The 11,058-nt window shown below is 50.2% G+C and overlaps 1 protein-coding gene across 2 annotated transcripts in view; it reads left to right on the top strand.

Moving 5' to 3' along the window:
• The first annotated feature begins 6,931 nt into the window (after positions 1–6,931).
• The window catches only part of FCSK (fucose kinase), a 23,519-nt gene continuing 19,392 nt past the window's right edge, over positions 6,932–11,058 (top strand). Inside the window, exon 1 of one of the 2 annotated variants that reach the window (XM_023210383.2) lies at positions 6,932–7,178. The gene's annotated coding sequence lies outside the window, so the exon portion shown is untranslated. The remainder of the gene's footprint in view (positions 7,179–11,058) is intronic. The other variant, XM_023210384.2, reaches the window with a different exon arrangement.

Below are 11,058 nucleotides of genomic sequence, written 5' to 3'. Positions count from 1 at the left end.
TTTTTGAGACGGAGTCTCGCTCTGTCACCCAGGCTGGAGTGCAGTGGCTGGATCTCAGCTCACTGCAAGCTCCGCCGCCTGGGTTTACGCCATTCTCCTGCCTCAGCCTCCCCGAGTAGCTGGGACTACAGGCGCCCGCCACCTCGCCCGGCTAGTTTTTTTGTATTTTTTAGTAGAGACGAGGTTTCTCCGTATTAGCCAGGATGGTCTCGATCTCCTGACCTCGTGATCCGCCCGTCTCGGCCTCCCAAAGTGCTGGGATTACAGGCTTGAGCCACCGCGCCCGGCCAATTTTTGTATTTTTAGTAGAGATGGGGTTTCTCCATGTTGGTCAGCTGGTCTCGAGCTTCTGACCTCAGGTGATCTGCCCTCCTTGACCTTCCAAAGTGCTAGGATTGCAGGCATGAACCACTGTGCCGGGCTTTTTTTTTTTTTTTTTTTTTTTTTTTTAACTTTTTTAGTTTTCTTCCTCCAGTGCCAAGGAACTGGCTCTTATTTGAGGGTGAGGGGATACAGAGTCTGGCTCTATCATCCAGGTTGGAGTGCAGTGGCGCTGTCTCGGCTCACCGCAGCCTACGCCACCTGGTTTCAAGCCATTCTTTTGCCTCAGCCTCCTGCGTGGCTGGGATTACAGGCACATGTCACCATGCTTGGTTACTTTTTGTATTTTTAGTAGAGACAGGGTTTCTCCATATTGGCCAGACTGATCTGGAACTCCTGCACTCAGGTGACCCGCCCGCCTCAGCCTCCCAAAGTGCTGGGATTACAGGTGTGAGCCATCGCACCCGGCCTGGATTGCATTTTATTTTTTTTTTTATTTTTTTTTTTTTTTTGAGACAGAGTCTCGCTCTGTCACCCAGGCTGGAGTGCTGTGGCCGGATCTCAGCTCACTGCAAGCTCCGCCTCCCGGGTTCACGCCATTCTCCTGCCTCAGCCTCCCCGGTAGCTGGGACTACAGGCGCCGCCACCTCGCCCGGCTAGTTTTTTTGTATTTTTTAGTAGAGACGGGGTTTCACCGTGTTAGCCAGGATGGTCTCGATCTCCTGACCTTGTGATCCGCCCGTCTCGGCCTCCCAAAGTGCTGGGATTACAGGCTTGAGCCACCGCGCCCGGCCGGATTGCATTTTATACTCCAGAGCTCCCTGTTCAATCAGATTGAGGCAAAATTTAGGTGAACTCACATCTTTACTTGGCTTCTTTTTTTTTTTTTTTTTTTTGAGACAGAGTCTTGCTCTGTCGCCCAGGCTGGAGTGTAGTAGCTGGATCTCAGCTCACTGCAAGCTCTGCCTCCCGGGTTCCCGCCCTTCTCCTGCCTCAGCCTCCGGAGTAGCTGGGATTACAGGCGCCCACCACCTCGCCCGGCTAGTTTTTTGTATTTTTTAGTAGAGACGGGGTTTCACCGTGTTAGCCAGGCTGGTCTCGATCTCCTGACCTCGTGATCCGCCCGTCTCAGCCTCCCAAAGTGCTGGGATTACAGGCTTGAGCCACCGCGCCCGGCCTACTTGGCTTGTTTCCCTGCCCTATTCTGCTTTCCCCACTCCCCTAGGAAATCGCTTACACAAGAATTCGTGTCTCAGGCTCTGCATCTAGGGACCCAAACTAAGATATCCCTATGGGCAGTCCTGGCACCCAGAGGGAATTTCTGCTACCAGTAACAGCCACACATCTCATCAGGGGCCTGAAGATTTCACCTTCTCCAAGAAGTCCTCCCTCCCACACCTGGACCCTCACATTCTGGCAGTAGATTGTTTGTTTGACAATAAGGAGTTTGGATGCCTACACTGTACTAGGCACTGCACTAAACCCTTTATGTGCATTAGCTCATTAAACCCTCCCAACAACCTGATTTGGTAAATTCTATTTTAATCTCACAGATAAGGAAGCTGGGCTCAAAGAGCTTGAGTGGCTTGCCCACAGGGTTAGAAAGTGATGAGAGGCCAGGTGTGGTGGCTCACACCAGTAGTCCCAGCACTTTTGGATCCCGAGGTGGGAGGATCGCTTGAGCCAAGGAGTTCAAGACCAGGCTGGAGGCCAAGAGCGGTGGCTCATGTCTGTAATCCTAGAAGTTTGGGAGGCTGAAGTAGGCAAATCACCTGAGGTCAGGAGTGCGAGCAGCCTGGCTAGCATGGTGAAACCCCATCTCTACTAAAAATACAAAAATTAGCCAGGCATGGTGGTGTGCGCCTGTAATCCTCAGGAGGCTGAGGTAGGAGAATCACTTGAACCCGGGAGGCAGAGGTTGCAGTCAGCCGAGATTCTGCCACTGCACTGCAGCCTGGGAGACACAGCGAGACTCCATCTCAAAAAAAAAAAAAAAAAGACCAGCCTAAGCAACGTAGTGAGACCCAGTCTCTATGGTATAAGAAAAAAAAAATTGTTTTTAAAGGGCTAAGTGTGGTGGCTCATGCCTGTAATCTCAGCACTTTGGGAGGCCAAGGCAGGAGGATTGCTTGAACCCAGCTGTTCGAGACCAGCTTCAGCAACATAGCAAGACCCTGTGTGGTGGCACACATCTATAGTCCCAGCTACTTGGGAGGCTGAGGGGGGAGGATCACTTGAGCCCAGGCGCTGGAGGCTGCTGTGAGCTGTGATTGCACCACTGCACTCCAAACTGGGCAACAGAGTGAGACTCTCAAAAGAGAGAAGAAAGAAAAAGAAAAAAAAAGAAAGTGGTGGGAGCTGGACGGGTTTGTCTAAGTTTAATCCTTGGATTTATTCACTAAATTCTGCCCTATTTTATTTTTATTTTATTTATTTTTGGAAATGGAGTCTCTCCATGTCACCCAGGCAGGAGTATAGTGGCATGATCTTGGCTCACTGTATTTTCTGCCTCCTGGGTTCAAGCGATTCTCCTGCCTCAGCCTCCTGAGGGGCTGGGATTACAGGCATGCGCCAGCACGCCCAGCTAATTTTTGTATTTTTAGTAGAGACAGAGTTTCACCGTGTTGGCCAGGCTGGTCTTGAACTCCTGACCTCAAATGATATGCCCGCCTAGGCCTCCCAAAGTGCTGGGGTTATAGGCATGAGCCACCATGCCCAACCAACTCTGCTCTATTTTATTTATTGTATTATTATTATTTTTTGAGACGGAGTTTCACTCTTGTTGCCCAGGCTGCAGTGCAATGGCACGATCTCTGCTCACTGCAACCTCTGTCTCCTGGTTTCAAGCGATTCTTCTGCCTCAGCCTCCTGAGTAGCTGGGATCACAGGTGCCTGCCACCATCCCCACTAATTTTTTGCGTTTTTAGTAGAGACAGGTTTCACTGTGTCGGCCAGGCTGGTCTCAAACTCCTGACCTCATGATCCTCCCGCCTCAGCCTCCCATAGTGCTGGGATTACAGGCGTGAACCACCATGCCCGGCTGACTGTGCTGTATTTTGTAACAGAGAGTGTGTGAGCATGTGTGTGTGTGTGTGTGTGTGTAATGGCTCTGCGTACCCCAGATGGTGAAACCATGTGCAGATTTTTGTGTCTGCTGCTGCACTGAGGGTTTCATTTTACTAAAAATGTTCCTTGAGTTTCTTTGCTTCTCAAGCAGGGAGGTGCCAGAGCAGCCTGGAAAAAGCTACCTCTCCTCTGCCAACCATACTGCCCTAGAAGGCAGAGTGGAGCCCTTTGCCTCTGAGCTCCTTGGGGGCACATTCTGTTTTCTTGAGCCCCCGCCAAAGCTGCAGTTGCAGGCATCCCTGCCTCCCACTTCACTGCGGAGCCTGGGACCTGCATTGCTGAGAACAGCAGCAGTGGGAGGCAGCTCATCACCTCCCTGGAGGCCTCCTGGGTTCACAGAAGAAACAGCAGGCACTGAAGTGGGAGAAGGAGGATGAGACCTGGGGCAAGTGTAGACAGGGGATGACTCTAGTGGGAGAAGACTGAGGGAAGCAGAGAGTGTGAATAGGAGGCGGGTGGTGGGAGCTGAGCAGGAGGTTGCTCTTCATTCATTCAACCAGTTGTTTTTTTTTTTGAGACGAAGTCTTACTCTGTTGCCCAGGCTGGAGTGCAGTGGTGCGATCCCAGCTCACTGCAACCTCTGCCTCCCAGATTCAAGCGATTCTCCTGCTTCAGCCTCCTGAGTAGCTGGGATTACAGGTGCCCACCACCATGCCAGGCTAATTTTTGTATTTTTAGTAGAGAAGGGATTTCACCATGTTGGCCAGGCTGGTCTCAAACACCTGACCTCAGGTGATCTTCCTGCCTCCGCCTCCCAAAGTGCTGGGATTACAGGTGTGAGCCACTGCACCCGGCCAACCAGTTGTTTTTAACCACCTACCATGTCCTCAGCACTGTTCTAGGGCCTGAGGATACAATGGTGAACAAACCAAACATCCTGCTTTAATGGAGCAAGATGGGAATAATGACAGTAATTATAACGGTTAGTACTTTTTGAGCATTTACTATGGAGTCAAGCATTTATCCTACCCTCACGACAATTTCAGACATTTGATACTATTATTCACCCACTTTATAGACGGTTACAGAGTTAGAGCTGGGTCCATCTCCATTATGACCGACCTCAGGGCCTCTCAGCTTCCTTATTTCGAAAATTTATATATATTTTATTTTATTTTTTGAGACAGAATCTCACTCTGTCACCCAGGCTGGAGTGCAGTGGCACGATCTCAGCTCACTGCAATGTTTGCCTCCTGGCTTCGAATGACTCTCCTGACTCAGCTTGCTGAATAATTGGATTACAGGCGCCCGCCACCACGCCTGACTAATTTTCATGTTTAAAAATTGGCCACTGGCTGGGCACAATGGCTCACGCTTGTAATCCCAGAACTTTCGGAGGCTGAGGTGGGTGGATCACCGGAGGTCAGGAGTTCAAGACCAGCCTGAACATGGCGAAACCCTGTCTCTACTAAAAATACAAAAATTAGCTGGGCATGGTGGCACACACCTGTAATCCCAGTTACTCGGGAGGCTGAGGCAAGAGAGTCACTTGAACCTGGGAGGCGGAGGTTGCAGTGAGCTGAGATTGCACCACTGTGCTCCAGCCTGGACAACAGAGTGAGACTCTGTGTCAAAACAACAATAACAAAAAAATTGGCCAGGCTGATCTTGAACTCCTGACCCAGAGTTTTCTGCCTGCCTTGGCCTCCCAAAGTGCGGGGATTACAGGGATGAGACACCTTACTCGGCTCTAACTTATGTATATTTTAGAGACGGGGTCTTGCTATGTTTCCCAGGCTGGTCTTGAACTCCCAAGCTCAAGCCATGCTCCGACCTTGGCCTCCCAAAGTGTTGGGATTACAGGTGTGAGCCCCTGTGCCTAGACTTAGGCTCCTTATTAACAACAGATTTGGAAAGTACATTCCTGTAAGAAAAATTCAAACAATACAGATAAAACTCAAGTTCTACCCCCTTGTTCCCACCCTTAGCAGTCTCTCCCTAGCATGCATTCCTTTCCAGCCCTGTTCCTGTGTATCCACACACTGTCTATCCATAAACACTATTTTTGATTCGAGGGGCTTCCCATACATGTTACTGTACAACTTGCTGCTTTTCCCTTAACATGAGGTCCTGAACATCACTCCCTACTGAACATATAGATCTGTCTTGCATGGATGTGCCTAGTTTTCCAGCTGTAAACAGAAAGGCACCTGAGACTGGTCTCAATCAATTTACAAGTTTATTTTGCCAAAGAATGTGTGTACCTGGGAGACAGGTCTGTACCTTTCTCCAAAGATGATTTTGAGGACTTCAATATGAGAAAGGTCAGATATTGGGGAAAGAGGAAATTTTTTTTTTTTTTTTTTTTTTGAGATGGAGCCTTGCTGTGTTGCTCAGGCTGGAGTGCAGTGGTGCGATCTCAGCTCACTGCAACCTCTGTCTCCTGGGTTCAAGCGATTCTCCTGCCTCAGCCTCCCAAGCAGCTGGGACTACAGGCACGCGACACCATGCTCAGCTAATTTTTGTATTTTTAGTAGGCAGGGTTTCACCATATTGGCCAGGCTGGTCTTGAACTCCTGACCTTGTGATCTACCCGCCTTGGCTTCCCAAAGGTCTGGGACTACAGGCGTGAGCCACTGCGCCTGGCCTGAAAGAGGAAATTTTTTAAAGGCATGGGTAGGTAAGAGGCAAATGCATTCTTTTGAGCCTTTGATCAGCCTTTCACATGTGAGAGGGGGATAGAGGACTAGTCACTTATGCTTTCATCTAGCTTAGTGAATTTTCATCTTTACATAAGAAAAAATAAACATAGGGCAGAGGAAGCAATGAGATATGCATTTGTCTCACGTGAGCAGAGAAATGAGTTTGAGTTCTGTTAAAGTCCAGCACCTGTGAAGATAAGTGATCAATTCACATTGTCAGAGTGAAATTTCACAGAACTGTTTGAGGGTACAGATTTTGGGGCACACAAGGAATTTCCTAGTGGGCAAATTGTGAGAGCCAGGCCATATCTAGCTTTTTTATCTTTGTAGTTATCTTGTTTAGGAATAAAATGGGAGGTAGGTTTGCCTGATGCAGTTCCTGGCTTGACTTTTCCGTTTGGCTTAGTGACTTTGGGGTCCTGACATTTATTTTCCTTTCACATAGTAACCTAGAGAGAGACACTTAGGAGTATTTCAAATTTTCATCTATGACAATCAATGCTACCATTCACAACTTGCCCGAAAGCTCCGCAGACCCTCTCCCCGCTACGGAGTTGGAAAGTTTCTTCGCAAAGGACCCACGTGACGAAACCAGCGCAAAGCCTTCTAACTGCAAATCCAATGACAGCTGCTTCCGCTTGGGCAAATTGTGATTTTTTTTTTTTCCCTTCATCAGTGGATTTCTCTCTCGAGGAAAGCGACAGCTCTTGGTGCCATCCAGAAGGGGTTAAAAAAAAAAAAACCAAATAAACAAACCCAAACCAGAAAACAAACAAAAAAGCAACACATTAACCTGGATCCGCGAGTCCCAGAAAAAGGACCTGTGTCTTTAAGGCGTATCGGTCCTCTGGGAGTTGTAGTTTCGTGGGTCCTGGAGCGGCCCTCTTCCCACCTCCCTTCTGGATCGCAGCCCCGCTGCACTTCAGGAAAGCGCCGCCCGGGCCACCCACGCTGGCCCGTGCGGTGGCTCCGAGAGTGTCTTATGCCAGGCGGGGCGCGGAGGTGAAACTACATTTCCCAGCGTGCGCCGCGAGGGTCGCGCAGCCCCGCGTTAAAGAACCCGCTCCGCCGAGCGCCGGGCGGCGGCAGGTACGTCAGTCCGCGAGGGTCCCCGCAGGGCCTCTGAGCCCCAGTAGCTTCCCTGTGCACCCTCACTGACTGGGAGCACCCAGTCGAGCCGCGGGCCGCCCGGGTCCTGACAGGGAAGAGTCTCCGGGAGCTTTGTGGTGTCCCCGGGAGCCCACAAGGGTTTCTGCGCTCCCGCGTCCCCTTGGCCTGGGTCTTCCAAGGGGAGCCCCGGGACCCGGCTGGTGCGGCGGGACCTGCGGGCGGCTGGGACCGGGAGGGATGCGGACCTCAGAGGATCCTCACCCTGAGGCAGGTGGGACCCTGGATGCCGGCGCTGCTCTGATTTTACTTTGAGGCCGCTTCTTCTGCCTTAGTTTACCCGGCCAGGGCTCAGTATTATGCACGAATCTCCATGATACGCTGTTGGGTAATTTACAACACGATTTTACTCCCAATTAACTTCTTTGGGTCTGTTATTTCAGAAGGCAGCAAATCACAGTCCTCCGTGAGCTTTTTTTTCCTCTTTAAAGTTATAAAATGTGCAGTCCCTGACCCACTTGTCTTCAAAAGGTTCATATGAAGAGTTCTTAGTACTTTATTCTATCTCTGGCTCCCCAACCCTATCCCAGTCTTGGACAGCGTGGAGGTGAGGACACTAAAAATATTTCAACTTGATCTCAGCAGATGAGGCTCTATTGAAAGTGGGTAGAGGCCGGGGGCCAAGGCTCATGCCTGTAATCCCAGCTACTTGGGAGGCTGAGGCAGGAGAATCTCTTGACCTCAGTAGGTGGAGGTTGCAGTGAGCCGAGATCATGCCACTGCACTCCAACTTGGGCGACAGAGCGAGACTATGACTCAAACAAACAGACAGACAAAAAACTAATCTTAGGGCCTTAGGGCACACTTTCTCAGTACCTCTTGAGATTGTGTAACTCCAGCAAACTATTAATTAAAAAACAAACAAAAAACAACAAAAGGCCGGGCGCGGTGGCTCAAGCCTGTAATCCCAGCACTTTGGGAGGCCGAGACGGGCGGATCACGAGGTCAGGAGATCGAGACCATCCTGGCTAACACGGTGAAACCCCGTCTCTACTAAAAATACAAAAACTAGCCAGGCGAGGTGGCGGGCGCCTGTAGTCCCAGCTACTCGGGAGGCTGAGGCAGGAGAATGGCATAAACCCGGGAGGCAGAGCTTGCAGTGAGCTGAGATCCGGCCACTGCACTCCAGTCCGGGCGACAGAGCGAGACTCCGCCTCAAAAAGATCTGAAAAAAAAAAAAAAACAACAACAAAAAAAACCGGGTGAGGTGGCTCACGCCTGTAATCCCAGCACTTTGGGAGGCCGAAGCTGGTGGATCACCTGTGGTCAGGAGTTTGAAACCATCCTGGCCAACATGGTAAAACCCCGTCTCTACTAATAATACAAAAATTAGCTGGGCGTGTTGATGCATGTCTGTAATCCCAGCTACTTGGGAGGCTGAGGCAGGAGAATTGCTTGAACCTAGGAGGTAGAGACTGCAGTGAGCTGAGATCACGCCATTGCACTCCAGCCTGGCGACAGAGTCTCTCTCAAAAAAAAAAAAAGCAAAAAATGAAAAACAAAAAAGCCAGGCATGGTGGCTCACACCTATAATCCCAACACTTTGGAAGGTCAAGGCGGGAGGATTACTTGAGTCCGGGAGTTGTAGGTCAGCCTGGGCAACAAAGTGAGACCTTATCTCAACAAAAAATAAAAACTAGCAGGACTCATGCATAGTCCCAGCTACTTGGAAGGCTGGGATTGGAGGATCGCTGGAGCCTAGGAGTTTGAGGCTGCAGTGAGCTGTGATCACACCACTGCATTCCACCCTCTGGTGACAGAGCTGGACCCTGTTTCTCCAAAACAAAACAAAACAAAAACCTAGCCTGCCTGTACTATTAAAGGAATGGCAAAAGGCAAAATTACTTTTGCGCCAACCTAATGGCTATGTTTCTGCTTTTTTTTTGAGACGAGTCTTGCTCAGTTGCCCAGGCTGGAGTGCAGGGGCGCGATCTCGGCTCACTGCAAGCTCTGCCTCCCAGGTTCACGCCATTCTCCTGCCTCAGCCTCCCAAGTAGCTGGGACTGCAGGCGCCCGCCACCACGCCTGGCTAATTTTTTTTACAATTTTAGTAGAGACGGGGTTTCACCGTGTTAGCCAGGATGGTCTCGATCTCCTGACCTCGTGATCCACCCACCTCGGCCTCCCAAAGTGCTGGGATTACAGACGTGAGCCACGGCACCCGGTGTTTCTGCTTTTTAAACTACAGTTTTCTTGTCTAGAGCTTCAGTGAGATAAGAGCCAGTTCTTAGGACTGATGGGTAGGTCGTATGAAGTGACACTGATGTGCCTTTGCCATAGTGCCTGAAAAAAGCACTCCATATGTATTAGCTACCTGTATCATTTTACCTTTTGTGTTAATCTCTCAGGGGATGCCCCTTAGCCTTGCTTGATTCCCCAGGCCTTCCCTGATTTTTGTCTTCTTCAGGGCAATCTTTAACTCAGAGAATGTTTGCGAGCTTCCAGTCCTTCCTCCTTCAGGGACAGGTTAAACTCTCCTGCTTCCTTGCCTGGCTGGAAAGATCTATCATTCATTGAGCCACTGGTGTGTGCCACATACTTTACATTGTAGTTCATGTTGAAAACAGTCCTGGGAAGTTGATGTCTTTGGCCTTAAATTTCAGATTAGGAAACTGAGGCTTAGAGAGGTTAAGTAACTGCTGGGCGCAGTGGCTCATGCCTGTAATCCTAGCACTTTGGGAGGCCGAGGTGGGCGGATCCCAAAGTCAGGAGTTCGAGACCAGCCTGGCCAGCATGGTGAAACCCCGTCTCTACTGAAAATACAAAAAATTCTCCAGGCATGGTGGTGGGCGCCTGTAGTTCCAGTTACTCAGGAGGCTGAGGCAGGAGAATCGCTTGAACCTGGGAGGTGGAGGTTGCAGTGAGCCAAGATCGCGCCACTGCACTCCAGCCTGGGTGACAGAGCGAGATTCCATCTAAAAAAAAAAAAGAAAAACAGGTTAAGTAACTTGCCTAGGATCCTACAGGAAAAGGTAGAGATGGGGACAGAGACTTTGGGACTGATACTCAGCCCAGGACTGTTTCTCTGCCCCTGTCATTAGTCAGGGATGCCCTCCCTACTCTGGCCATGACCTGTCACCTGCCCAAGTCTCTCCGGTACTGTGCTGAGATGAAGACTAGGCTCAGACCTTCTGGGCCATTGAGATGAAGACTAGGCTCAGACCTTCTGGGCCATTGAGATGAAGACTAGGCTCAGACCTTCTGGGCCATTGAGATGAAGACTAGGCTCAGACCTTCTGGGCCATTGGACTCTCTTTGGGGCATTTCTTTCTTTTTTTTTCTTGAGACAGAGTCACTCTGTTGCCCAGGCTAGAGTGCAGTGGCACGATCTTGGCTCACTGCAGCCTCTGCCTCCTGGGTTCAAGTGATTCTCCTGCCTCAGCCTCCTGGGTAGCTGGGACTACAAGCGCACATCACTACACCCAGCTAATTTTTGTACTTTTAACAGAGATGGGGTTTTGCCATGTTGGCCAGGCTGGCCTTGAACCCCTGACCTCAAGTGATCTGTCTACTTTGGCCTCCTAAAGTGCTGGGATTCCGGACGTGAACCACCACATCCTGCCATTTCAAGGATTTCTTTCTTGCTGTCTTTTTTTTTTTTTTTTTCCAGACAGGGTCTGGCTTTGTTACCCAGGGTGGAATGCAGTGGTGCCAGCTTACTGCAATCTCTGCCCCCAGGGCTGAAGCAACGCTCCCACCTCCTCAGCCTCCTGAGTAGCTGGGACTATAGGCACAGTCATTATGCCCGGCTAATTTGTGTGTGTGTGTGTGTGTGTGTGTGTGTGTGTGTGTGTGTGTGTGT

Source organism: Piliocolobus tephrosceles, chromosome 17 (genome assembly GCF_002776525.5).
Source record: "Piliocolobus tephrosceles isolate RC106 chromosome 17, ASM277652v3, whole genome shotgun sequence".
In the NCBI taxonomy this organism is placed as follows: Eukaryota; Metazoa; Chordata; class Mammalia; order Primates; family Cercopithecidae; genus Piliocolobus; species Piliocolobus tephrosceles.
Note: the sequence above shows the minus strand (reverse complement) of the source record. Positions and strands in the feature narration are given on the sequence as shown.